Genomic DNA, 22841 nt, shown 5'->3' on the forward strand with positions numbered 1-22841 from the left:
ATAGTCAATATATTTGACTGTTTTTACCATCAAGGCATGTATTTAACTCACACTCCCATCTTTGAGTGATTGAAATGCACAAGTTGGGTAAGATAGCAAAATAACATGGCAGACAATTTTGAGAGTAACTGGGAGGAAAATAGTTTTTAATATTTGAAAGAGCTGTAGGAGTTGTCTCTGATGGTAGGCAAGCAGGAATGCAGTTAACTTGGTAGTCAATCAACAGCTGAGATTTCTTGTAATTTCAAGTAAAGCCATTTTGCAGAGGAAGCTGGTAATCCGACCAGATATAAATCCACATGAGAGAGAATTTCTGCCAATATCCATTCCTCCCAGTTTTAAGGGATTTTGAAATATAAATTGAAGCAGCATTGTTACAGGTGGAAGAATGAAGGCTTAAGTTTGGCAAAACCCTGAGCAGTGAATGTTCCCTTATAAAAATGTCTTTACTGTCCTTTAGCATTAGATTACTCAGCCCTTCTCATTAATGCATCTAGATAGGAAAGAGTGCCATTTATAAAAATTATATTGTAAATAATCTTTCACATTTCGAACACTTGGATAAAAAAGGTGTTTTTGTTTAGAATATGTGAACAACTAACACTGGAGTTTCTGGGGCGGAGGGGGGGAGGGAGTTTGGCCTCAGACGAGAGTGGTGATTTTGTGTTCTGGAGGTTCAGTCTTGACTTTTGTGTGTGTGCGAGCGATTTGTTCCAGGTGTTTGGCTTGATTCAGTGCTTGCTCATATTCCTTAATAAGGGGATGGTGCTGACTTAATTTTGCTAGGTTCAAAAGCCAGTCACTAGAGACTATTGGAGCAGTAAGCAGCTAAAAGCAGAGTTTCTGTGGAAGTTTGTAAGTGGGAGTTTGGAGAGAGTGTGTGTGCGCGTTGTTTGTTTTTTTCTCCTAGCAATAGGGTCTAGGAAGAGAAGACAACAACGGCTACTGAGGCAGCACTAGAAGTGACCCAAGGAACAGAGGAGACACGGAAGGTGGTCAGATGCAGAAGCTGCAGGATGTACATCACTCTTGAGTGGGTATCTGATGGAAGTCACTTGTGCATGAAATGTCATTTGACAAAGTTCATGGCAGAAAAGATGATTCAGGCATTAGAGATGCAGCTGGAGGAGATGATAGAATTCAGATGGGGATTTGAAGATATAGTGCATGAGAGAAGAGAAGATTTGCAGACACCTGATCAACAAAAGGACCTGGGTGGGGGAGACAGACTGCCAGAAGAGGAACATGACCCATAAAAGAACATGCCCATGGAAACAAAGCAGAGAAAAAGACCAGTTAGTGGTTGTGGAAATTGAGTTGAGTAACAAGCTTGCTGCACTGGGGAATAAGGAGAAGAGAAACAGGCAGAAGTTGGGGAGGGGAAGAAGAAAAGAAGGGAAGCCATCCCTACAGAAGAGAGGAAGAGATAGCCAGGGACTGGGGCCAGAAAAAAAATAAGGATGATGTACAGGGGATTGTGAGAGAGAACATAGACCTGTCTCTTTCTGGTATGAATCCGTTTTGTGTGACTGGGGATTCCATACTCAGAAGAAATAATAGGCCTGTCCCCAGGCCAGATCCAGAGAACAGAAAAGTGTGCTGTCTGCCAGGAACAAGGATATGAGATATGGACATGAGGCTGAAAAAGAATGCTCATGGGAATGGGGGGAAATCCATTGACTGAGCTGCATGTTGGGATGAATGACACTGCTAGATTCCCTCTGGAATGGTTCAAGAATGACTACACTTGGCTGGGGAAAATGTTTAAAGACATGGAAGCTCAGTTGAAAGTCAGTAGAATGCTCTGGTCCCTCCAGAAGGAGGGTGGAGGTGTGACAAGATCATTAAGATCAACAGAAGGCTCAAAGATTTGTGCTGTGAGGAAGATTTTGGGATGATTGGTCACTGGGAAGCATTCACAGAAAGAAAACTCTACTTGGCTGATGGACTTCACTTGAGTCCCTGGGAAATTTAACCTTCTGGGGTAAAGGCTGGCATAATTAGTATTTTCTTTAACCTAGGAAATGAGGGGAGAAGGTTGGGAGAGATTCATGAAATCTCCATGCCTGGGTTCAATACACATGAAGAGGAAAATCCGCTAAATGAAGATCTAGTATGGGATAGTGGACCACTACAAGGTAACCGTGTGGACAGCAAAGCAAAAGAAAGTACATATACTGATTGGAGTAGGAGTCAGGGAGGTGTTGTGGTTAGTGAAAGGATTATAACTAATCCAGCTAGAAAACTGGGTGAGGTTTGGGGGAGACAGACAACTGAGATAATTGTACACAAATGAAAGGAGCCTGGGCAATAAAATGGAGGAACTGGCCCTATTGGTGCAGGAGATCAAACTGGATATTATAGGGATTATAAAAACATGGCAGAATAGTATTCTTGACTGGAATAGAGGTATTGAAGATAATTTTCTGTTTAGGAGAGAGAGGAATAAAGATAGAGGTGGTGGAGTAGTGTTGTTCATCAATGAAACTGTAAATTGTGAGGAAATAAGAAGCGACGTAAACAAAACAAAATCTGTTTGGGTCAAAAATCATTTTGTGGAAGGATTATGAAAGAGTCTATTGGGTCTGCTATAGACGTCCACAGGTGGACTCAAGTATGGATGGAGATCTCTGATATTTATTAGTGAGAAATACTGTTGGGAATTATGTTATAATGGGACACTTTAACTTCCCAGATATCGACTGGAGAATAAATGCTACTAATATGGGAAAGGCCCAGTGATTCCTGGATGTTCTAGATAGTCACTTACTCAACAAGAGAGGATGCAGTTTTAGACTTAGTTTTGGTAAACAGTGAGGACATCATAGAAGAGCTGGTTGTAGGAAATAACCTTGGATTGAGTAACCATGAGTTGAGCCCATTTAAATTAAATGGGAAAGATAATCAAAACAGGTCATCAGATATTTCAAAAGGGTAGACTTTGGGAAATTAAGGGAATTCGGTAAAGAAGTCAGCTGGACTGAAGAACTCCAGGACGTAACTGGAGAAGGCTTGGAATTTCTTCACATCAACTATTCAAAAAGCATCTGAGACTTGCCTTCCAAACAAGGGGAAAAAACTCGTAGGGAAAAGCTCCAGATCCAGCTGAACGAATAACCACCTCAGAGAAGATGATAGGAGAAAACAGGGAGCCAACAGGAGACGGTTTGATCAGCAGAGACAGCTACTTTGAGGAGGTTAGAAAATGTAGGAATAACGTGAATTTCTAAAAGTCAAGCTAAAATTAATTCTTGCCAAGCAAGTGAAAACAAGACGTTTTGTAGTGTTTTATTTATTTATAAAAAGGATGAGGTCGGGTTGCTATGTGGTGTGGATGGGAAGGAGATGAAAGATAATCTGGGCCCATAACTAAATGAATACTTTGCCATGGTTATCAATAAGGATGATAATATGGAACATGCACATGAAGGCGGGACAGCAGATGAAAATGAGGGTATAGAAATGGAAATTTACCATCTCTGAGATAAAAGGAAAAGCTTAGAGCTTAATGCACTCTAATCAGGGGGAACTGGATAATTTAAACCCCAGACTATTGAATACTGTGACATGAGATTGCAAGTCTGGTAGCATGGATTCTTAATAAATTTACCTAGGAGGGTAGTATCATATGACCTAGAGAATAGCTACTGTCCTACTTCCATTTAAGAAAGGGGGAAGAAGTGACCCATGCAATTACAGACCTGTTAGTCTGATCTGAGTAGTAAGCAAGGCTTTAGAACAAATTATGAAGGAAAAAATAATTAAATTTATGGAGGTAAACTGTGAAGAGGATATAATGCAACATTGGTTTACCAAAGATGCCACGCTAACCTGATTTCTTCCTTTTGAGAAAATAACCTTTTTTGAGGTAAGAGGAATGCAAAAAGTCGGAGTGTGCTAATGAAACTTCCTACTGGTACGAAGTTGGAGAGCATTGTCAATACAGAAGATGATCGGAATATTACACTTGAAGATCTGGATGACCTTAAGAACTGGAGTGACAGAAATGGGAAAAAATTCAATAGTACAAAGTGCAAGGCCATGCAATTACAGCCTAATAGAAATTTGTTACAAGCTGGAGGATCTTCGGTTGGAAGTGACAGAGGAGGTGTCATAACTATAAAGGGAAGGGTAACAGCTCTCCTGTGTACAGTGCCATAAAATCCCTCCTGGCCAGAGACTCCAAAATCCTTTTACCTGTAAAGGGTTAAGAAGCTCGGGTAACCTGGCTGACACCTGACCCAAAGGACCAATAAGGGGACAAGATACTTTCAAATCGGGGGGGGGGGGGGGAAGGCTTTTGTTTGTGCTCTTTGTTTGGGAGTTCATTCACTCTTGGGACTGAGAGGGACCAGACATCAATCCAGGTTCTCCACATCTTTCTAAACAAGTCTCTCCTATTTCAAACTTGTAAGTAAATAGCCAGGCAAGGCATCTTAGTTTTACTTTGTTTTCTCAACTTGTAAATGTACCTTTTACTAGAGTGTTTATCTTTGTTTGCTATACTTTGAACCTGAGGCTAGAGGGAGGTCCTCTGAGCTCTTTAAGTTTGATTACCCTGTAAAGTTATTTTCCATACTGATTTTACAGAGATGATTTTTACCTTTTTCTTTAATTAAAAGCCTTCTTTTTAAGAACCTGATTGATTTTTCCTTGTTTTTATATTCAAGGGGGTTGGATCTGTATTCACCAGGAGTTGGTGGGAAGAAGGAGGGGAATGGTTAATTTCTCCTTGTTTTAAGATCCAAGGGGTTTGGATCTGTATTCACCAGGGAATTGGTGAAAGGTTTCTCAAGGCTTCCCAGGGAAGAGAATTAGCTTTGAGATGGTGGCAGCGGACCAGAGCTAAACTGGTAGTTAAGCTTAGAAGTTTTCATGCAGGCTCCCACATTTGTACCCTAAAGTTCAAAGTGGGGATACAGCCTTAACAGGAGGAGAGAAACCTGGGAGTGTGGGTCCATCACAGAATGAAGCACCAGTGTGATGCAGCTGTGAAAAAGGCAAATGCAATCTTAGAATGTAATTGTACAAGGCACTAGTATGACTTCATTTGGAATACTATATACAGTTCTGGTCACCCATGTTCCAGTTTAAATCATCTTTCTTGAACAGGTGCAAAGAAGCTCATTCTAGTAACTCTATCTTATGAGCAGAAACTAGAAGAGCTTGTTTAGTCTAGCAAAAAGACAGATTTGGGGGGGGGGGGTATGATTGGTCTCCCTAAATCAGGGGTAAACACCAAGGAGGGTAAAAGGCTACTTAAGATAAAGGACAATATTGGCACAGGAACAAATGGCTATAAACTGGCCTTGAGCAAATTCAGGCTGGAAATTAGAAGAAGGTTTGTAACCATCACAGGAATGAAACAACCTCGCAGTTCATGTTATAGGGGCAAACACCTTAATTGGTTTTGAGAGAGCGGGACAAATATATGTATGATTGTATGAGAGGGCTGCTTCTGATGGTAGAAGGCAGGGCTTAGCAGTCCTGGGGTGTAATGGCACCCCGCCTATACCCTGCTGAAAGTTTAAAGCATAGGCTCAGGTCTACAGGGGCTCAATAGTGATTTGTCTTATGATTCTAAAAACTCCAGGGCTTCACCTGGTCACTTGCAGGGATCAGGAAGGGAATCTCCTCCCCAGTTCCCCAATGTATTTTTCCCACTCTTTCCTCTGAAGCATCAGAGATGGCAATGGCTGGAGATGGAAGACTGGACAGGGTGGGCCAGTGCTCTGAGATGGCACTGATCATTTTCTCTCTCAGGTGCTTGACTGACTGGTTCTTGTTTAATGCTCCGGGTCTAACTGATTGCCGTATGTTGGGTCAGGCTCTCCCCCCAGGCTAATACGTTTTCAGAATACAAATTGTATTCTATCACCTGTCCTTCACCCAACCCCTTTATACTCCTTGTATGCAGCTTAGAATTGGGCCAAATGTGTGTGAACAGATATTGGTTCCTGTAAGGATTATTAATCTTGTAATATAGCTTTAAAGCAAAATTGGCCACTACAGTATTTGGGGTATACCTCAGGTACTGATCTTGAGCCAAAATCAAGCTAGAACTTACTCGGATTAAAGAAATTTTTAATCAGTTTAATGTAATATATATTCTATTGTATAGTTCCCGTAAGTAAGTAAGTAAGTAAGTGTGTGTGTGTGTGTGTGTGTGTGTGTGTGTGTGTATTAGTAGCATTGCCTGTAGTTAAAGATGCCCAATGTTTCCCCTTATAGGATTCTGTTTTCAATTGCTTACAACTTTACCAATCTACTATTTAGGCTGGTATGTTCCATATTGTGTGTCTGCCTGAATTCTTTTTTTGGAAAGCTTGAGCTAAATTGATTCCATTGTTTCTGAGAATGATGTTCCAGAAAAATATGTTGCCCATGTTTCAAAATTTCCAGCTGTTCTGTTGAGATGTTCCAAGGCCTCCATGCTTTGGAGCTGGGACTTGAAATCTAGCAGAGGTGTCGTCCTGGTGTCAGGTATGTCTTTTGCTAACCTAATGAAAATCTGCCCAAACTTGGTGAAGTTATAAGCCTCTCTGAGAAAATGAGTTTACATGTGCTCTGTAGAAACTTGTTAGTTTGGCAGCTAAATGCTTTGAAGATTCAGTGTGCACTGAGCATGCTCCATCCCCTTACAGCTTCTACATGCCGACCACGCTGTGCATGAACCTTCCCCACAGAATGTGACTGAGTTATACTCCAGGGCTGAGTATAACTTTCCCTGTTGTTGTTCCTCCTGGCTCTAAGGGGCTGTTGTGGCTCCAGTCTCCAGAACTGAGAAAAGGGAGATTCCTTTGTTCTTTCAATGATCCCACTATTGGTACCCAGGCAGTGAGGAGGAGGAATAGAAGGAAGGAAGCACCTTATTCTAATGTGGAAGGGAAAGACTGTGAGTGGCTAGCCAACTGCAAAAGCAGTTTCTCCTCCCTTGGTGTTCACACTTCAACTGCTAGAAGAGGGCCTCATCCTCCCTGATTGAACTAACCTCGTTATCTCTAGCCTGACTCTCTCTTGCTTGCATATTTATACCTGCCTCTGGAAATTTCCACTACATGCATCCGAAGAAGTGGGTATTCACCCACGAAAGCTTATGCTCCAATACATCTGTTAGTCTATAAGGTGCCACAGGACTCTTTGCTGCTCCTACAGAACAGTGAACCCAATTGCCAGCTGGCACCAACGGGGTGTGTGTGTGTGTGTGTATACATCGTTTCAGTTTTGCTACATTCTAAGCTTTAATATTTCACTCAGGGAAGAGTGAGTGAAACACACCATTCATTTGGTAGAACCAAGATGCAGAAAATAGCTGTGCAATTACTTTTTTTGTTTACAATCTGGAAAGGGATACTAATAGTACACACGTGTCAGGAAAAACTGATTTCAGAAAGCTCTTGACTGCATAGTTGAAAAGCAAACCGGTGTGTGTTGTTTTTCAGTTAGCAATAATATGTTGAAGCTCTGCAATGTGAAATGAACTGATAATTTCCGAAGGTCATGCTCTTCCCCATAAACCAAACTGCTCTGCATTCCCAAGGGGAAATGGCACAACTGGGTTGACTTCTCATTATTTCTTCCTGTGGTGCTTCCTTATTGAATTATTGCCAGGTAGATGCAGCAGATGCTCATCAGGCCACTGCAGGACTCCTCTGTTAATTGAACTATAATGGGGATGACAGCAGGGAAGGTCAAAATGATAAGACCAATGATGTAACAGGAACTCTGGTCGCCTACAAGCTGAACAGATAATTGACCTTACTTAGATAATTTTATCATATTAGTTTTTATAAGTCTACAGCCTCATTATGATTGATTTTTTTTAATTACACCTCTACCCCGATATAACGCGATCCAATATAACATGAATTCAGATAAAACGCGGTAAAGCAGCATTCCAGGGGGGTGGGGCTGTGCACTCCGGCGGATCAAAGCAAGTTCGATATAACGCGGTTTCACCTATAACGCAGTACGTTTTTTTTGTTTGTTTGGGGTTTTTTTTGTTTTGTTTTTTGTTTTGTTTTGTTTTTTGGCTCCCAAGGACAGCGTTATATTGGGGTAGAGGTGTACTTGTATTGTGGTAGTGCCCATAGCCCCACTCAAGATTGGGGGCTCCGTTGTGCAAAGCTCCAAAGAAACATGATCCCTGCCCTGAAGGGTTTACACTCCAATATGAAACCACATACAAGTGAGTTTAACAAACTGCAGAAGAGAAGAAAAGGAGGAAGACAAGGTTAATAAAGATGAAATCATGCAGTTCATGTAGGGTTGTGGTTTAGCACAAGTGGGGTGATTCCAAATCATTTGAATGAGATAGAATCATAGAAATGTAGCACTGGAAGTATCCTTAAGAGGTGGCTAGCTCACTACAAAAGCAATTTTCCCTCTCTTGGTATTGACCCCTCCTCATCAATTCTTGGGAGTGAACTACATCCACCCTGACTAAATTGGCCTTCAACATTGGTTCTCCACTCATAAGGTAACTCCCTTCTCTTCATGTGCCAATATATATTTATGCCTGTATCTATAATTTTCACTCCATGCATCTGAAGAAGTGGGTTTTTTACCCATGAAAGCTCATGCCCAAATAAATCTGTTAGTCTTTAAGGTGTCACTGGACTCCTCATTTTTAAGAGGTTATCTATCCTCTAGAGCTGAGACAGGACCAAGTATATTTTGACGGGGGTTCTGACAACAATTTTTTTGGTGGCCTCAGAGTGCAGCCACCAACTCTTGCTCGTGGCTGCTATGATGAACCCGTCTCTCTGTCCCTGCCTTCCGCAGCCCCTCACTGAGAGCCTGCCCCAGGGAAGGTGAGTCAGGGATTCACCAACCGCCCATAGAGTCCCAGGCTGGGCATGCCTTGGCTGTGGGAAGCTGCCCATGGGTTGCCATGCCAACTGAACACTGCAGCCACCTCCACTGGCAAAATCCACCTCTGGTGCCATGCACATTGGCCCGCATGTCTCCAGAGGTGCTGCCCGGAGCCCCCAAAGAGGCTGTGTGGTGCAGGATGCTGATCCCTGCTGGAGGCACCAGTGCAAACACCAAGGCGGCACATCTCCCTGCCTGTGATAGCAGTTATTCAGGAGCAACAGCTGGGCGCTGCAGAGAGGTGGCGCTTTTCCTGCTCTCCCTCCTCCTCCTCCTCCTCCTCCAATCTCCAGCCCTGCTTTGGAGGCTGTGATGATCACACAAAAAAAATCTGCTGGTGGCCACATGTGGCTGTGGTGGCTGCATTTGAGAAACGCTTATCTAGACCATTTGAGAAACACTGATCTAGACCATTCCTGATAAGCATCTGTTTTTACCCTCTCCCTCTGTTCCCAGACTGAGATTCCATGATCTCCCTTCATAATCTATTCTAGTACTTGACTATCCCTATAGTTGGAAACTTTCCTAATATCTAACCTAAATCTCTTGTGCTGCAGATTAAGCCGGCTACTACTTGTCCTCACTTCAGTGGACGTGATCAATTTCTTTTGATCACCAGCTTCTTTATAATAGCCCATAACATCTCAGATTATTATCAGGTCCCCCTCAGTCTTCATTTCTCAAGACTAAACATGCCCTTTTTTTAATCTTTCCTCATAGATCAGATTTTCTAAACCTTTTATCATTGTTGTTGCTCTTCTTGTCTCTCTCCAGTTTGTCCACATCTTTCCGAAAGTGTGGCACCCAGAATTAGACCGTGTTTCAGCTGAGGCCTCACCAGTATCGAGTAGAGCAGGAAAGTTGCCTCCCATCTCTGACATAACATTCCAGTTAATACACCCCAGAATGATATGAGCTGCGAAGGGGAAAGGTCTAGAACCCAGGCTCTAGCCCGAGCCCAAATGTCTACATTGCAATTTTATAGCCCTGCAGCCTGTAACCTGAGAGCCTAGTCTCCTGCCTGGGCTATCCACAGGTATTTCATTGCAGTGTAGACATACCCTTGGTAACCAGAGTGCTGGGTCAGCTCTAGGCTCCTAACACTCTCATGTGCTCATACCTGTCTGTCAACTTCTCTGAGTTCGCGTGTGTGTGTGTGTGTGTGTATTCCAATATCCTTTTTTGTTACTATCACTGTTATACTTCACAGTAGAATCCTCTTTACACATTTTGTCTTAATGCAGTATGCCATTACCAGTTGTCTCTAATGACTGGAAGACCTATTGCAAATTGCTAATTTTTTAGGGGTGGGGAATTGAAAAGAACTTGCATAAACCAACAGTAAGTCAGAAAATATCCTTTGTTCATTTATTTTGACACCTCTAGCTTTAATTACTTATAGTAAAATGTCAGAATGTGGTAGTAAATGTACTATATTACTGCAGAGTATATTTTGTAGACATAATGAAGCCTTAATTATATGAGAGCTTGTTACAACACTTTGCTATTTGCTGGGACTCCTGTTTTAGTGTGTGGATTAGCACGGGTCTATTCTACAGCCTGTCAATTTCTTGAGTCTTACAGAGTGCTACTCAGATTTTTCAATCCTTGCCCTTTTTGAAGGTTGATACTTAAATATATTGAGGTAAACATCTGATGACAGAGCATGCATTGGAACAAATGTTTATTTCAGCACTTCGGAAATGAGTTGTTGAAACAATAGAATTTATCATGTGGATGTGTTTGTGTCTGTTTATATTAGCTCATTTGTGTCTGGCGTAAAACTAGGTAGTGGGAAAGGAAAGAGTAATAAGGGCAAAATTCATAGGTACCAACACTGTGGAGACCATATTATTCTTTAAAATGTAGGCATTGCAGCAAAATTGAGTATTTTTATAGCTTAAAGAAGAAGTGAAGATGGCCTATGCCATTTATATAGCTGCAGTACCATGTTATGCATATGATTTTTTCCCCAGTTATCTCCAATTTCGGAGATGCAATTTTGCACCCACAAATGTTTTCACCTGCATTTAATTGCAAGCAAAAATGGTAGCATTTTCAGGGGTGCTGGAACTAGCGGTGCTGGGGGTGTGGCAGGAACCCTCTGGCTTGAAGTGATTTATAGGTTGGTTCAGTGGCTTTCAGCACTGCCACTATAAAAATTGTTCCAATGCTGCTGAAAATTTTCCTGGATCTCTGTATCTGATTTCCTGAATCAGGTAGCTGGGCATGTATATGCAATCATTTGTTCTGGCTGTTGTATACACCCATGTAGAACATAACATTTTAAATTACTGAAATGCCTTGCATGTATCAGTCCTTTTAGCAGTATATTAGAGCCAAGTCTTCTCTTGCAGGTGGGCTACGGGACGTGTCATTGCAACTGACATCAACTATCTCTGAAATGGGTGGCTCAAACCATCCTTCTTTAGTTATCAAATGGTTGGGGGAGGACTTCTTCTGATTCAGCTATATCCTGCAAAGCTCTTAAAGACTACGGGGAAAGTGGATGGTTCTCCCCTTTTTAAATAAAATTTGAAATCAACCTCTGAGCTTGCTGCTCATTGCATTTAAGACTAGCATGCCCACCACAGAGTTTGCTACAGTGGAGGGGAGGAAAACTTTCTATAACCCATATTAACATCCAATAAAATGTCAGAAAGCAAGCACAAATCATTGCAGTAAAACAACTGAACTTTTATGAACTAAAAGTGATTTAACAGGGTTGCTGTTGTAGAGGCTTTTGCCTCTAATTTTTTTGGGCAGGAAGATTGAGCTGCCTTGTAACTGATGACTTTGAAACTTTCTGTGTGTTTCACAGTGTGGGATTATGACCCTATATAAGGGGACCTGTGCTGTACTGAATTCCAGGTTCATCTGGAGAGGCAAAACTCTTTCAAATATTTAGTTTTAAAATGCATTTGTAATTATTAAATCTGCATTAGATGCAGGGTTTTGTTAATGAAATGAGACCCAGCATTGTTTTAGCAAAAGCTTTGCACATCACAACCTATTAGTTAAATAGAGATGGAGGGGTAGTGTTAACTAGATATATTTCCCTTTGTCCTGCTAATCCAATGTTAACAGTATTCCAGAATCAGCACAATTATGGGCACTATTCTTATTATAAATCAATAGGTTAGAGATGGAAAAGACTTACTGGATCATTCAGTCCATAAGACTGCCAGTGCTAAAAGGTGCATCAGATATTAAACTGATAACAGACCCAGACTAGGCACTAGCCTGTTGAGTATCAGAGGGGTAGCCGTGTTAGTCTGAATCTGTAAAAAGTCTGGTCCTGAAGTTTTTTTGCTGTAAGATGGCTACCTTTACATCTGCTATTGTGTGGCCAGGGAGGTTGAAGTGTTCTCCTACAGGTTTTTGTATATTGCCGTTCCTGATATCTGACTTGTGTCCATTTATTCTCTTGCGTAGTGACTGTCCAGTTTGGCCAATGTACATAGCAGAGGGGCATTTCTGGCATATGATGGCATATATAACATTGGTGGACGTGCAGGTGAATGAGCCAGTGATGTTGTAGCTGATCTGGTTAGGTCCTGTGATGGTTTGCTGGTGTAGATATGTGGGCAGAGTTGGCATTGAGGTTTGTTGCATGGGTTGGTTCCTGAGTTAGAGTTGTTATGGTGCGGTGCGTGGTTGATGCTGCTTAAGGTTGGCAGGTTGTCTGTGGGCGAGGACTGGCCTGCCTCCCAAGATCTGTGAAAGTGAGGGATCATTGTCCAGGATGGGTTGTAGATCAAGCAAAAAAACTTCAGGACCAGACTCCAAAGAGAAACTGCTGAGCTCCAGTTTATTTGCAAATTTGACACCATCAGATCAGGATTAAACAAAGACTGTGAATGGCTATCCAACTACAGAAGCAGTTTCTCCTCCCTTGGTGTTCACACCTCAACTGCTAGCAGAGCACCTCACCCTCCCTGATTGAACTAACCTCATTATCTCCATACTGATTTATACCTGCCTCTGGAGATTTCCATTACTTGCATCTGAAGAAGTGAGGTTCTTACCCACGAAAGCTTATGCTCCCAATACTTCTGTTAGTCTCAAAGGTGCCACAGGACCCTCTGTTACTTTTTAGCCTGTTGAGGTTTTTTTAATACATCAAAGCATCACTTTGTGAAGAAATCCTGATGTTTGTACTTGAATGCAAAATTTTGCTTGTCTTGGCACCTTCAGAATATTTTATTACATATTCTCTGTCTATTAATTTTGCTATATTCTGAGGAAACTTCAGGGAAAATTTCATCACTGTACTAAACAAACAGTTCAGAAATTAAAGTACAGGTGTGCAAAGTAAAGGCAGTGCAAGTAGTATTCCTGACACTTTCCATTATAAGACCTTGTTTTCAATTTCAGTCAGAAAAATGAGTCCCTATGTTTCTCAAACTGGACACTCTGACACTTTTGACAATTCTGGCCTTAATTTCTGTTACTTTGTGTGTAAAATGGGAAGGATAATACCACAGAGGTGTTGTGAAGATAAATTCATGAATGCTTGTAAAGCACTAAGATACAACAATGATAAGACCATAGAAAAGTTCACGAGTAAATAAATAATTGTGTATTCAGTGCAGGGTTTGGATGGCGTGCAGTAAATAATGCATGTGGTCATGCATTAAATGGCGAGGATAAAAAAATATTAAATAGTTAACCATTCAGTGAGCACCAAACATTCTGTGTGCTGAATAAGGCAAGGTTCCTGTGGGGGGAAAAAATACTATAAGATTGTATAAATAAAGACAGGAAGTGCCAACATTTTGATAAAACTTCTGAATTCTTGACTTTGCAACCTTAATATTCTTTTAAAGTAGGGTTTTGTTGTTGTTGATGTAATATCATATATACACTTGCATACAGATGAATTAAATTTTGCTCCAGTTGCGTTTCTTTAACTGACCCGTTGATCTGGACTGCTTAGAGAAATTTAAAATCATATATACTTTCTATTATTGAAAGTCAAGTATTTTTTTCATCGCATGCATTGCAAGTACTTACAATGAACTGGATGTAACAGCAATATCATTTCACAGAAGAGTTGCAGTCTATTGCTGTTTTAATTAAAACCATTCTGCTGATGGAAAGTTCATTCTCTGGTGTTTAATGTATTTGTAATGCATCTGTTTGGGCTCCCTTGCTAGAGATATCTTTCATTATAACCCACTTATCTAAGTTTAATTATAAATTTCTAAATGTAAACCTTTATTAAGTTTCCAGAATGCACTCTGAAACCGAAGTTCAGGATGGAAAACAGGAAAATTTTGGGGTTTATATGTTTCTCCCAATTAGGTCAATATAATTTCAGAAGCATTTCAGTGGCAATGCAACAATGGCCTTTACTGTCTGTACGTTAAGCATTATTTTGTGTAATCCTTCAGTTTCCTCCATAGTTGCAGAACAAGAAGCAGGCTTGAACTTACAGATATAATTTAGAAATAATAAAGGTAGCGAAAACTTCTATAGTGGCTTTTTTTTCAGCAGCTAAACATCTGTTCTTAAAAAGGAGTCATTGATGTTATAAAATGGAAAAAGAACCAAATACTGTAGTTTGTATTGGGCCTTGTCTACATTGGAGTTACAAGCTACTGGTATAGCTGCCTCGCTGTAATTGCATGGATGCAAACCCTAGGGTAGACACAGTGCACCGGTATGACTTTACTCTGGGTAATACTCCAGAGTAGACTGACTTAGACTGTATATCCCTAATTGTTTGCAAAAGTTCTCTTCCGGATGCAGATATATTATTAGCACTGTGTGTTCTTTTAAGAATATTTCCACCCTCACAATTATTGTAGCAAACTGCATTAAGTATTCTGCAGTTTAATGTTCTGATTCATATAAATAACCAATTAAGAAGGCGACATTTAGAAGTAATTGCCAACTAATGTTGTAGATCTATAAATCTAGCACTTTTACACAGTGCATTTTAATCCATGGATCTCAAAGTGCTTCACAAAGGAGAGTAAATATCCTTAACTGCATTGTACAAATGGAAAAGGGGAGGCACAAAGGTCCAGACTGCCATTCTTACTCTTGCTGAGTAGTTCTGTTGAAGTCAGTGGGACTACTAGTACTTTACTCCACAAGTGGCAGAATCTGGCCCTGAGTGACTTGTCTTAGGTCACATAGGAAGTCTGTGGCAAAGCTGAGAATAGAATCTAGGTCACTGCACTTCAACCACAAGACTATCTTCCTTTAAAATATGTCAGCAGTGGAAGAATTGATGAGGGGTGTGTGTATGTGTGTATAAATCATATGGGAATAAAACCTGTTTCTGGTTTAGCTTGGTATTTTCTCATGATATTAAAAAGTGTGTGTGTGTGTGTGTGTGTGTATGTACACATGTACACATGCACACAAAACAATAGCTAATAGTGAAGGCCCAGATCATGGCTCTGTGGACGTGGCTGTATAGAGCTTACTTGGGGCTGATTGTAAATTCACGGTCTAGCTCATTATTTTTTCTTTAGTTTTTCTGTAAATCTCAATGTGTGTAAAATTTAGAATAACTTTACCTGAAGACCTTTGATCCATTGATTACCACAGTTTACCTGTGGCACATGTAAAGGGTGGTTTGACAGGCATCATTTCAAGCTATGATCTGCTGATGAGGAATCAAATAGGATTAGTCTTTGGATAATACCTTTTGCAGAAGGCAGGGCAGAGTTTAGTAGTACAGGGTGTTAACATTTCAGAAAGGTCAAGATAAGTAAGAATCTATAAATCTTAGGATAAATAAGTGATGAGTTTCTGCCCTGCATTTCAGGCAAACTGTTATTACTGTTTTTAATTTTGTTTTTTCTACCAATAGAATTGAATAATCATTAGTGTTTTGTGCTGGACAATTACCAAATGATTTTCAGGTCAGATATGAGACATGCAAGTGCTTTTTCTATCGTGGTTAAAATTGTGCTGGTTTATTTTAGTTGCATAATGTTTTTTAAATGTAATAGTTTTACCAGCTCTCTTCATAAGTCTTCTCATTGCAAAGAAAAATACTAGGGCAAATTCGACCGTGGCTGAAGTGGGCACAACTCCTACTGAATTCAAAGGGAATTTTATTTCCTTATGACAAGGGTGAATTAAGTTCTTTGACTTGGGTTTTCAGACTTCAGCCAGTTCATTTTCAGGTTGAGTAACAAATATTGCACAAATTCATACAGAACAGGGCTAGATTTATGACTTCAGAAGCCACTGCAAGGAGTGTGAAGGGGTACTGCACTAGTGGTAGCGATCTCAGATATTTTCTCTTTGGGGTACATGCAGAAACATCAATTACTACACTATTGTAACAGAGTGCATTCAGTGTGTATTTCCTCCAGTGTTGGTCACTAATGGTTGGCTGCTGTTGAGAGCAGGAAGAGGCATAGCCTTGGTTACCCAGCAGTGCCAGATACCCTGCTGCTTTAGCAGTGTCTAGCACTGCTGGGACTCTGGTTCTTGTGCTCTGGGAGTGCAAGCACTAGCATTCTGGTTACCTGAGTGGGACTGGGCAGCAAGTTTCATTACAGCCTCTCCATCTTGCTATCCATCCATGCAGGGAAAGACAGAGTCTGGTTGGCAACGTTCACCAATTTCTCACTAGAAAATCCAGGAGTCTAATAACTAAATGACAATTTTTAATATACAAAGAGAGCAGAGTCCCTTGATGTGCTCTACAGCTGCTCACCTCTAAAGGGACTGTGGTAGTTTTGTGGTACTTGGTGGCTTCTGCAGCCTGCATTCTGTTGCGTAAATTTTCATTTTTTATCTGAGGTGGGTGGGTAGGAAAGAATTAAAAAACAAACTAACTTCCTACTAGTTAGCCATCTTTACTGTAATGTTTTTTAAATACATGCTCACTAATAAGATGGCAGTGGCATTTATGATAATACATCTGTTACAATGCAATTTCCATTTGTGGAAGGTATTTCAAAGAAAATGGATTTTGAACCTTTACTTTCACATGTGCATGCAAACAATTTTATTCACATTCTGATTGATCTTTAATATCAGCTCAAAATATAATGTAAACATTGTGGGGCTGATCCTTCAAACATACGAGTGTAGCACTGGGACAAGTCCTGATTTTAATGTCATGAGAAATGTACCGATTTGGGTATTTGCAGGATTGGGCTCTATGCCACTGTTGTCACAGTGTGAAAATACAGGATGGGTAGGGTACTCCGATATAGGGATGTCATAAAAGACATTGAATAAGCTGGAAAAATCAAGGAAATGTTTAATGTGATGCCCCTATCCTGCAAGCATTATGCACGTGTAACTTTAAACATGTAAATAGTCAACTGAAGTCAGTAGGACGACTTATGCATGTGCTTACATTTTAAGCACAAGTGTTTGTAGGATTAATGCATAAGTAGTGTTGGGGCACAAGATTATTTTAGGTAAAGAGTTTGTCTTGGATAACCATGGACTATATAAATCATTGTTACCTCTCCTAATGGGCCACTTTTTAAATTTGGGAGTAAGTGGAGAGAGAAACCTATAAGTGACCAGAAAAGCAAATACAGTAAAAGAATTTTGGGGGAGAGAAAAATGTATATATTTGAATTGTGATTTGAAGCTTAATTTTCTCATCTGGGGGAAAAAACAATACATAATTATAAGGAAAATACATCATGAACATGAAGTGCAGATTAGAGTTAATAGTTTGAATAATCTGTAAATTATTTTTTTAAATGTTAACTACAGATTCCCCCCCCTCTGTATTTGCCAATTCACAGTTAACTATGCCTTCACATTTGGAAGTTTGAGATATTCAGTAACTAAATTTGATGTGAAATCTTGGTGGCCTTCATAATGTAATTTATTCATGCTGCTGTGGATGGCATATGTTGCCTGTGTGGTAACTTTTTATCATATCTGCACAGAACTGCTAGTGTTTCAAATTGGGTTATACAAACTGAGATATAGGGACAAATTCAGATTTCACTTGCCTTGGTGTAAATCAGTGAGCTTAGTGGAGTTACATTGGTGTAGGCGAGATGGGAATCAGGTTCAGGGTCTTTAATTTATTCCTGTGGGTTTTTTTTTTCCAGATTTAATGTAATCTCTGTACTCCTCAGACAACAGCAGGCTGTTATTTTTGTAGTCTTTCTCAAGGAACTAACAGATGCCAAGCCTCCTGACTAGGGCAGGAGTGTCCTACCCTTGGGGAGTTACTGCTACCCACTAACCCTTCCAATTCTGAGCTGGAGAAAGTGTGTTCAAAAGGCAGCTGACGAGTGCTACCCGAGCTTTGGTTTAAAAAACCAAAAACTAAAAAACCACAACTGGCAGTGAGTGTTGTCTGAGGTTTCCTTGGATTTGTGGATTAGGGTCTTTAGTGAAATATCTTCTAGTGGAAAGATAAAGTCCCTATCCTGGCCTTATTCAGCTCCACAATGTGGAGTGTTGGCTGGGTCCCAGGTGTACAGAGCCCAGTTTGCACCTACAGAGGTCTCATGAGGGTCAGCAGCAGAGTGGCTGCACAGGGCATGATCCTGCAAAATGCTGAGCACTCTGGCCCTGATCCAGTAAAGCACTTAGCGCGTACTTAAATTTAAGTTTATGAACAGTCCCTTTGCATTCAGAGAGATGTCTTACATTCTTGAACTTAAGCACATGCTTAAGTTCCTTGTAGGATTGGAACCTGTGACAGGATCCCTGGGGTGCAGCCTGGGACTGTGGGGCCGCTGTGCCCCCTGAACTCTCTCCAGCCTGGGCTGTCTCTCACAATGCCTTGCTAGTGACCAGCAGCAAACCCCCTGGTGCTGTGATCACTCAGCACAACTGCATGTGGAGACCCAACACCCAGCTAGATTACATGAATGCTCCCAGAGCTACTCATGAATCACACAGAGAAAGGCACCAGAGCCAAATCCTCCCAGCACTGTACCTCAGGAATATACCGTCTTGCACCGCTCAAGATGAGCAATGCAGATTTATTAATTGGTTCACCATTTCATCAGTGAAAAGTGGACATACACCAGCCTTTGCAAACCTAAGCACATTTGCCACACACTTTAGGCAAACTCACCGGTAAAGATAAACAGTAAAAGGTTATTGACTACAAAATATTTTAAGTGATAGGCAAAAGTCAGATGCACTTTTCCCCAGCAACTTCCCCCCATAACTGCTCTCTCTGTCTCACCAGCGTGGGGGAAAACATCCCCCTCTCTGTCAGTTGGGTCATTTGAGTTCTCACAAACCACCACCTGGCAATTTCGTGGTCTAAACTTCTCTGTTATCACAAGCATTGGAGCTGCATCTTGATTTAAAGAGACAGTTACTTTCCAAAACCTCTTCAGAAATAGCATCCTGAAAAACTGGGACCTGGGTTGAGGTACCCTTCGCCACCCCTTTCTCTGTCCCTGAGAAATCAGCTGTGTGACTGCTCCCCTCCAAGAGGCCAGTTACACAGTTCCTTCTCAAAACCTGGGTCACAGGCTGATTGCCTGGGTGCACGGTTGCTGACCCAGCCATTCGGTCCTGGGCATCCTCTCCAAGTGACCAGTAAGGAGACATTACTGTGCTTCCATCATTTTTTCCCCAGTTTCCTTCTCTGGGCCCCCCCCTCTAAGACGCATTTCTCTTTGCTCCCTAGGAAGGTGTCTGTTCCTTGTTCATCTGCAAAACCCAGCTAACAACTGGGATACTTTCCTTCACCACTGACAACACCTCTCCTGCCCCTGCTCCTGAGGGCATGTTGCCTTCTGCTGGAAAGGAGCTAATCTCAGCCCCTCCCATATTTGGAAGCACCCTGCTTCCCTGTGTTACTGAGTTAAAGGAATCCTCACCCACCTCAGTGGTTTCTGAGATTCCCTCCCCTTTCTCTGGGCTCTCCTCTGGGACACATTTCTCTGTGCCCCCTAGAGCGGGGTCTGTCTCTGGTTCATCTGCAACTTGCTGGTAGCTAACAACCTGGATAGTTCTCTCCCTGGCAGGCCTTACACCCCCTTCCCTTCCTGATGGGGTGTTGCCTCCAGCAGGAGTTGGTCTCAATCACCCTCCCACCTGGAAGCACATGGCTTTCCCCTGCTGCAGAAGAATTAAGGAGACTCTCCTATTCTCTCAGCAGTTCCTGAGACCTTACCCTTTCCCTCAGAGGTCCCAGCATAAAACTCCCTTCTGCTGCAAGCAAATACTTTAACCTGAGCTACACGGAAAAAATCATTACCAAGAAGCAGGTCAACTAGGAGGTGTTCCATTCCCCCCCGCCCCCCGGTCAAAACACTTTCCAAGCCTTCCCACACCACCTGGATTTTTAGCTAGTGGTATGAGGAATCTGCTTTTGCCCACCCCCACAATCTCTGCCATTTGGCCAGGCAATATGATGGCCTCTGGGACCACACCCTGCTTAACCAGTGAGATCTGGGGTCCTGTATCCCTCTGCCCCAAGCATTCCTTGCCATTAATTTGGACAGCCTTAACATGCTCCATATCTGGTTCTGCAGAGGCTAATCTCCTATCTACCAACTGATTCCGGGGGACAACTAATGAAATAACAGGGACAGGAGTGCGGTCCAAGGGTCAAAAGAAGGGAGCCTGACGGTTGTTGATGGGTTGATTGACACCCCACCCGGGTGCTGGCTATTTTCCTTGCTGTTGCTTCTGGAGCTAATATGTGGCCGAATCCCCAATTTACAGTATGTTTTAGTGACAACAATGCAACCTAATTCTCATAACTTCATATGGGTTAATGATATACATATATGGACAGAGAAATGACTTTCAGCAGATTGTAACCTTTCCCCTGATACCTTAAAAGGCATGCTTCACAATTGTATATAAATGAGGAATATGGGGGTTACAGGGTGCTCCCCCAAGGTACAGAATGTCACAGAACTAATGTTGCTAAACCCTGCCAATTCCCCCCCATCCCAGGACATCTGTCATACATAGTATCAGTCTTGGTGGTTGTGATGCTGGGAATGACCTTAGGGGAAGCGGTGCCACTTGATATTTGTTGTGGAGTGAGGAGGATTAGTCCAGATGAGTGATAGTCGCGTAGAGTTAATTACAGGATGGCCTAGTGTTAGAGCTGGCCAAAAATTTTCCTGTGGAACAGAACTTCACCAGATAATGCTGGTTTGCCAAACCCAAAGTGTTTCACAAGAACAGTTTGGGTTTGAACTCTAGTCTAATCACAGGCAAGTTTATGTTGGAAAGCTGCCTAGTGAGCTCAGGGTCTCTTGCAGCTTCCAGGGTCTGTGGCTTTGGGGCAGCTCCATGGTGCAGAGCTCCAGGACCAGGAATCCAACATTCACTGCTCTGAGACAACCCTGCTGTGCCAGGGATTCTAGGCTCACTGCCTCAGAGCTGGGAGCCTGAAAGTCCTGAGAACCCCAGCTCTAACCAACACTTGGCTCACGACTCAGCAGCGGGGAGCCTGGAAACCCAGAAAGCCCCACCTCTCACGTTTGGTTTCTTATCTCTCCCCTCCCCCTGCCCCCATTGCAAGTTTCAGCCAAAAAGAAATTCAGTTTTCATTCTGAAATGGAACAAAAACTTTTTTGGAGCTTCCACTGGCATGGAATTGAGGGGTGTGTGTGTGTGTGTGTGTGTGTGTGTGTGTGTGTCACTCTCTCTCCTGAAGTCATCCCATTTGCAATGCACTGGATCCACATCCTTCTTCCAAAGAGTAGGGTGCAGAGCCCCTATGCCTCACTTCTATACCAGGCCCGGTTGGCTTCTTGGGCTTGATTAGCCCAGTGCAAACTTGCTTACAAGGCCACTTATGGTCCTTTGTTTGACCCTGTAAGCTTTAGGATTTAGCTCTAGACAAGGGACTAGGATTTGCTTTTTTCCCTTCAATTCAGGGTGCAATGTTTGTTCTTGAACTTGAAAGTCTAGGTCCTAACGTTAATCCCCAAACACTGGGAAAAGTCCATGAATGCAAGCGTCTTACATTGCCTGCATTACTTTGTCTGCGTAAAAGCTCCATTTGATATCTTTACAGGTTTTGCAATGCAGCTAAAATATAAAAATGAATTAAGCTAAACAGATACAACACTGTATCCTCCACAGCAGTTAGTCAATATCTGATTAACTATAATTACATGAGTTTATCATGATAGAAACTGTTTGAGTAATTTCAATAAAACTCCAAATTAAAAGATTGAGTGTATATCCACTCTCCACTATTTTCAGGTTTATCTTTGACTTCTTATCAAGAACCATACTGTGTATTATGTATTGTAATAATGCTGCTTTTTTATAAGGCTGGAAATGTAATGGAATTTCAGAACTAAACTTCTAATATCTGATAACTTTAATGAAAGGCACCAAATGATGCCAATAACATAAACGATGACAATAACATGTTGCAGAAGAATCTTATCACTCTGCTTCCCCTGTCCCAGCGGTAAAACTTTGACATATGAAATGTGGGACTAATGACCAGTTACAAATGTAGGAATTCAGGAAATATAAATGCAAAAGCTAATCTTGTAGGAGAAATACATGTAGTATTAAACTCTAACGTTCGCTTTCACATCAAAATTCAGTTCTTAGTTCTAATGCCATTTTTTAACTCTATCATCTACATACAGTATGCAGAGCTGAACTGGCAATCCAAATCTTGTGTCTCAGTGCCCTTAGCTTCATGGAAATTGGGATTCATATCCAGAGCTGAACGTTGCAGCTTGAATCTGTCTCCATCCATGGTTTGTTTAACTATAAAACACCAGATATCTTGATGATGGGCGTGTTAAAGATAAATAGATTGAGGAGAGAAAAAAGTGTTGCATAAGGTTCTCACATGACATATTATGGCGAAAGCCTTGAATTTTAGAGGTGTGACACTAGCAGATTGCTTTTTAGGAACTCACTAAGGGTTTTGGTAATGGTCACCATTTTGGCTGACACCTAGAATTGAACCAGGGGCCTCCTGAGCTAAAAGTACGTATCTTTACATGTACCATCTCTAAAGTACCCATGTAACAGACTCTGCGCCACAGAAAGGGATG

The 22841-nt window shown here is 41.6% G+C and overlaps 1 protein-coding gene across 2 annotated transcripts in view; it reads left to right on the forward strand.

Moving 5' to 3' along the window:
* THSD7B (thrombospondin type 1 domain containing 7B) overlaps positions 1-22841 on the forward strand; it is a 626924-nt gene that overhangs the window by 179490 nt on the left and 424593 nt on the right. The gene's annotated exons all lie outside the window — the stretch shown is intronic.

Source organism: Chrysemys picta, chromosome 11 (genome assembly GCF_011386835.1).
Source record: "Chrysemys picta bellii isolate R12L10 chromosome 11, ASM1138683v2, whole genome shotgun sequence".
Taxonomy (NCBI): Eukaryota; Metazoa; Chordata; order Testudines; family Emydidae; genus Chrysemys; species Chrysemys picta.